This window comes from Oreochromis aureus, linkage group 18 (genome assembly GCF_013358895.1).
Source record: "Oreochromis aureus strain Israel breed Guangdong linkage group 18, ZZ_aureus, whole genome shotgun sequence".
NCBI classification, from domain to species: domain Eukaryota; kingdom Metazoa; phylum Chordata; class Actinopteri; order Cichliformes; family Cichlidae; genus Oreochromis; species Oreochromis aureus.
In genome coordinates this window covers 11,259,883-11,265,882 of record NC_052959.1, presented here as the reverse complement: position 1 = coordinate 11,265,882, position 6,000 = coordinate 11,259,883, and the positions used below count along the sequence as shown (strand labels likewise).

Here is a 6,000-nt window from a genome sequence, read left to right as displayed (position 1 = left end):
AGCTGTCTTTTCCAGCTGTGTGCGATCATCTAATACTTCTCCTTGCTCTGCTTTCCCCTCTATGTTTTAATCCGAAGACAGTGAGATGTGCATGGAAAGTACAAATCTTGTAACATGTGAGATGCAGAGTATTTGAGCTATTCCAGAAATGAACACTGCCTGAATATATCAAACTACAAAGTTGAGAATAAACGTTCTCGACTATGCAAAACTATTTGATGCCTTCAGGTTTGATGAAATTCTTAGAACTGGTGCCTCTGATTAATGACAGGTGTGCACACTCACATAATCCCTCAACTCTTCATCAGATGCAAATTCAGGTAAGACACACCTCATAGAAATAGTTTTAGCACAGTCACTGGATACATTGCACAAACAGGAAACCTTATTCTTCCTCTCTGAAACTTTTTGAAGGCAGGATGCTCTTTACTGTGAGTTAACTTTTCGTTTACAATTCTCTTGTGCATATCTAACTTGTAATTGAATATTTCTGTAAAAACCTTGTTGTTGTGTTTGGGGTGATATACCATTGGCCCCGCTTAATGTTCAGTATTTATTTCTGGATGCCTACACAAGTTTTTTTTTTTTTTTTTTTTTTACCTGTTTACTGAAACGTATTACAATTATAGTTATATAATGGACATGGACATAATGTTTAGTGTCTTAGTTTCATTTGAGGGTAGCCACATTCAAATTAGATGAAGGGTTTAGGAGTGTCAGCTCCTCGTGTGCCACCCTCTTTTTAAATGAAAAGTCATTGGACAGTTGACTCAAAGGCTATTTCATGTGCAGGTGTGAGTAATTCCTTTGTTATTGTCATTATCAGTCAAGTAGATAAAAGGCATGGAGATAATGTGAGCTGTGAACAGACAACATGCAGTCAAAGGAGCTCTATGTGCAGGTTAAACAAGCCATCCTTAAACTGCCAAAACAGCTCTTTACCCAACTGAGCGTGCATTTCACTTGTTGGAGACTAAACTTCAGACAGAAAGGCCCACAAACAAATAGCAACTGAAAGCCGCTGCAGTAAAGGCATGGCAGAGCATTTAACGGGGGGAAACCCAGCATCTGGTGATGTCAGTGAGTTCAAGACTTTACACTGTCATTGCCATCAAACGGCTTTTTAAACAAGTATTAGAATAGAACATTTTATTTTTAGTTATTTAATTTGTTAAATCACATTTGATCTCCTCAAATAAAGATATTGCGTTATTAAATGCTTAGTTTCACACATTTTTATCCATCTTTTTGTTCAACCCACTGAATTAAAGCTGAAAGTCTCCACTTTAATTGCATCTGAGTTGTCTCATTTAAAATTCATTGTGGTAATGTACAGAATCAAAATTAGAGAAGTTATTTCTGTCCAAATGTAACTGTATGGAGGCAGTGGCGGTCCTAGCCTGTTTGGCGCCCTGGGCGAACAGGGCGCGATGCATGATGCTTGTCGTTCCTTTAGAGTTTTAGAGCTGAACTGCAGGTGTCTTCACATACTGTGACTAAACATATGACATCTTCCTTTCTTCCTGAATGATCGCTTGCATGTTTGTATCAGAGGTACATCATTTGGATGAAAGTTTCACTTCCTCATTTTTTTAATTCAAGGGTTTTCAGTCCCATTACACGAGTCTATAAAAGGAAGCATTGATATCTGGTGTCTGTGGTGGTGCAGTGAACTCACTGTCATATTCAAGAAAGCAGTTTGAGGTGATTTGAGTTTTGTGGCTTGGTGCGTTATCCTGCTGGAGGCAGACATCAGACGATGGGCACACTGTGCTTATAAGGGATGAACATGATCATTAACAATACTGTCCTCCTCGTCATTACACCACAAGCAGCCTGAACCTTTGATGTTGATGTTGTTTACACCAAATTCTGAGCCTATCAACCGAATCTCACAGCAGAAATCGAGACTCTGTTTCTTGTTTTTATCTGACATTGGTGGTCTTCTGCTGCTGTTGCCCGTCTACTTCAGGGTTCAAAGTGTTGTGCATTCAGAGATGTTTTTCTGTGAAACTTGCTGATCTGTGGCATCAACAATGCATTTTCATTCAGCACTGCCACTCACTGAATATGTTATCTCTTTTGGACCTTTCTCTGTAAGCCATAGAGGTGCTAGTGTGGGAAACTCTCAGTAGAGTATTTGAAATAGTCAGACCAACCCGTCTGGCAGCAACAACCATGACACATTTCTTCCTCGCTCTGATGCTCAGTTTGAACTTCTGGAAATTTTCTAGGTGATGCCTACGTGCCTTAATGCTCTGAGTTTCTGAACTGAAACAATGCCAAGCAAAACCTGATCCGATCAGGCGGGTCCTTTGTCTCGCAATAACTGCATGCTCAGTACTTGCCACAACCTGCCTAATGTTGTCACTGTATTTTTTCAAACTCCTTCACAGAAAAAAACTTGTCTGCATTTCTGCAGCTGCAGAGCAGAGGACTAGAAATATCACGTATGTGCTTGTGTACTCAGAAACCAGCGGTGGGTGTAGGGGGTTGTATCAGAGACAGAAAGTCTAGATTTCATGTGTAAGGATGTGAAAGTGGCCGTCTATCCGACGACTAGTTTTGTGAACAAAGCTACTAGACCACAAAACATGGAGCCACGGATTCATTTTGACTACCCATAATATATATTTTAAAATGTCTTTAAATGATTTTCAAGTATACTGTGTCATACTGTTTATGGATCTTGTTATTTTGTTATTACAGATATTAAATCAAATTGAGACATGCTGTTACCGTGATCCTCTACAGCAGTGTTTCTGTTTCATTCTTCTTCCAGCTGGTGCCTCATCTCTATGCAGCAAACCACAGCAAGCCTATAGTTTTCCCCAAAGGTCTTTATCACATGACAGATCAAGCCCCTAATCATCTGAGCAATTTTGTGTATGTACAGTGCATACGCATGCCAACATACTGAGTTCGAGCCCTCAGCTCTGGATTTCCATGTCGAGAAAATACTATCTTAATCATGTATATATGTACTTAAAAGTAAATGCTTGTTGCAGCAAAAAATAAAGTTCAATGATTCAACGATTCAGGAGCGTGTAGACCCACTGTTCAGCAATAACTTGACGTATTCATTTTTAATTTGATTATCAGTCTCTCGCATCATTGTGGTTTCCAATAAGCTCAATATTAATTTTAAAAGCTTATTGGTGTGGCCCTCTACCATAATGCCAGTTTCACATGTGTACCTTGGGAACATTAATTGCCCTAGTCTGGATTAGACTCCTCCACCATAGCACTTCAGTCATGTTAAGGTCTGGACCTTGTTGATTCTTCTCCTTTTCAGCCATTCTGTTCTAGATTTGCTGCTGTGCTTGAGATCATTGCCCTGTTGACGCAGTTTGGGTCTTTAGCTGTCGAACAGTTGGCCTCAGTAAAGAATAAAACACAATATAAGATACTCAGGTCCTGTGGCTGCAAAAAAGGTGACCCCCTTTACCCCAGTCACCTCTTTTCTTTTGGCCAGATAAGGTGTTGTGTGCATTATGGACAAACATCTGCAGTTTGGTCTCATCTATCCAGAGGATATTGTTCCAAAAGTCTTGTAGTTTGTTCTGCTTAAAATTTTTAAACGTAAGCAGTCAGCCAGGATAATTTTAGAGAGAAGAGACTTTCTTCTGGTAGTCCTTCTAAGCAACCGGTGCTTGTTCCATCTTTCTCTAAATGTACTGTCATGAGCTCTTTAACATGCTGACTGAGGCCTGTAGAGACTGAGATGTAGCTCTTGGGTTTTTGGCAGTATTGCACCTTCTAACTTTGGAATGAATTTACTGGAAAGCTGATTTCCCTGATGACACACCTGAATGCTTCAGGCCAGTAAACTGCCAAAACTTTTGCTTTTCACACTTGCTGTTGATTAATAAATCAATGTATTTTGATTAGCAGCACCTGGCTGCTTCTTTCCCTCTTAATTCCTGTAGAAGCAGTAAGGGTGTTTTTCCATGCACTCTTTCTGCATTTTGGCTTAATCTTTGTTAAATAAATGATAAAGTTGAATATTTTATGCGCTGTAGATCATCTCAGGTTGTATTTATTTTATTTTAAGACCTGTTAAGGACCAGATTCATTTTATGTGCTCATATAAAACCTTAAAATAACTCACAATTACTGTTTTATGGCTTCCTATGCAATTCTTTTTCATAAAACCCTGCTGTTTATAATTATGACAGGGCAACAGATCCAAATTCCATGAAATATCTGCGATAACCCGATCTTATTTAAACAAGCTGGTGGGATGTTTGTTAACATCTTGTACAAAGGTCGCACCAAATATCTCCCTCTGTTTTTATCAGTTTCTGCTTCATCCAGTCCCCAAACATTATTATATTGTATTGTATGAAATAATTGACAGCTGGGTACAGAGCCGAGCCACGATGTACTGCAAGTATTTTATTGGATTTCTAGAGTCTTATTTTACCCATTAATTCTGTTACTTATTAACTACTCTTTACAGTGACCTAAATGGGAAGTGGCCAGATCAATATGCTCCTTTGTTTTTTGGGAATACCTCAGTGATTCATCTGGTCTTAGGTAGTTCCTGTCTAGTTTTAATACTCTGGCTAAAGGACTTGACGACAGCAGCTGAAAAGGTGATGTGTCTTTCTACCTTTAATATAAAGTTATAAAACTCAGATACATTAATCAGATTTTTTTTTTCGCTACGTGTTACACAACTTTAAAAAGCCAAGAACAGTTCTGTTAGTGATAGATTAATAGTCTAACACTGTCAGAATGAAGCTTGAACATCATTCACAAAATGATGTCCTCCATTGAGATATTGTTTCTGTATTTGTGTGAGTATGTGTTTTTTCTCCCGTAATCTGGACGTCCATGGATAGAGGGTCAAAGCAAAAAAGAGAATTATTTGTAGGCGAAGAATGAGTCTGTGACCTTGGCCGAGTTTGAGTTAAATTAAATTACTTTTGTTGCCATTTCTTTTTAAATTTTGCATTTAATCTCACAATTTGCAATTTGTACACAGCTGGTGCAAAAACATTTTATACAGCTAAGCTAACATTTCCCTTCCATTATGCCAGATGGACCCCATACACATAAACATTCTCTTAATCTTCTTATCTAATTCAAAGGAAACTCAAGAAAACCATAAAACATTTTTAGGGTTACTTTTAAAATTGTTTTAAACGTCCGTGACAGATAAAACTATTAATAAACACTCTGAGATCATTATCAGAGTAATTATAATTTAATAGGGCTGTTTCCAAATTGATTTGATCTGTGACAGGAACCAAAAGTTAAGCAGTGTGCGTGTGCGTGTATATATATATACATATATATATTCCCCTTTTCTACTTATATACTCCTTTGCGCTGATGAATTATTTTCAGACTTGCAAACAAGAACAGAGTAGTATAGCCCTGTCTGACTATTTGGTCATGTTAACAGAAATACATGTGCTGGTTAAAATGCAATCCTACCCCCTTCTTCTTAATTGCCTTCTACTAGCAGTGATACCATCCGTTTACAGATATAAGCTCACACTTTAGCCTAACCAAGGAGTTTTTATTTCATTCATCTAAACAATAAAGTTAAGGTATTATTTTTATTTATTTTTTTTACAACACAGTGCCTTAAATGTGCTTGTATTACAGTTTTTCTCAGTTACTTTGGCAGGTTTCTTGCTCAGCTCTGGTTGTGTATTCCCCTAAAGATGTAGTCATGTAGTCTAGTGGCAGAAGGCTTCAGCTCACCCAAAATAATTTATTCAGATTTGACAATATCACAACTAAATGACAGCGGCAACTTGGACGGGTGTACTCCGCATTTTACCCTATGACAGGTGGAAGAGGCTCCAGTACCCCTGCAAACCTAAATTGGATAGTAGAGTGATGTATGGAACTAAATGGAATTTCCCTTGATATCTTTCTAAAACTGGGCTGATCTGCAAGAATGCCTTGGCCATCCAGTCATATAGGTTAACAGCACTTTCATTCAAGATAAAATTATGTTGCAAAGTTCACAAGCAAATGTGAC

At 38.1% G+C, this 6,000-nt stretch overlaps 1 protein-coding gene across 2 annotated transcripts in view; it reads left to right on the top strand.

Annotated features, from left to right (window-relative positions):
- Positions 1 to 412: 412 nt before the first annotated feature.
- Positions 413 to 6,000, top strand: part of st3gal3b (ST3 beta-galactoside alpha-2,3-sialyltransferase 3b) — a 52,038-nt gene continuing 46,450 nt past the window's right edge. The window contains exon 1 of one of the 2 annotated variants that reach the window (XM_039601819.1): positions 413 to 431. The gene's annotated coding sequence lies outside the window, so the exon portion shown is untranslated. Of the gene's footprint in view, positions 432 to 4,532; positions 4,599 to 6,000 lie in introns of those variants that run through there. The other variant, XM_031732351.2, reaches the window with a different exon arrangement.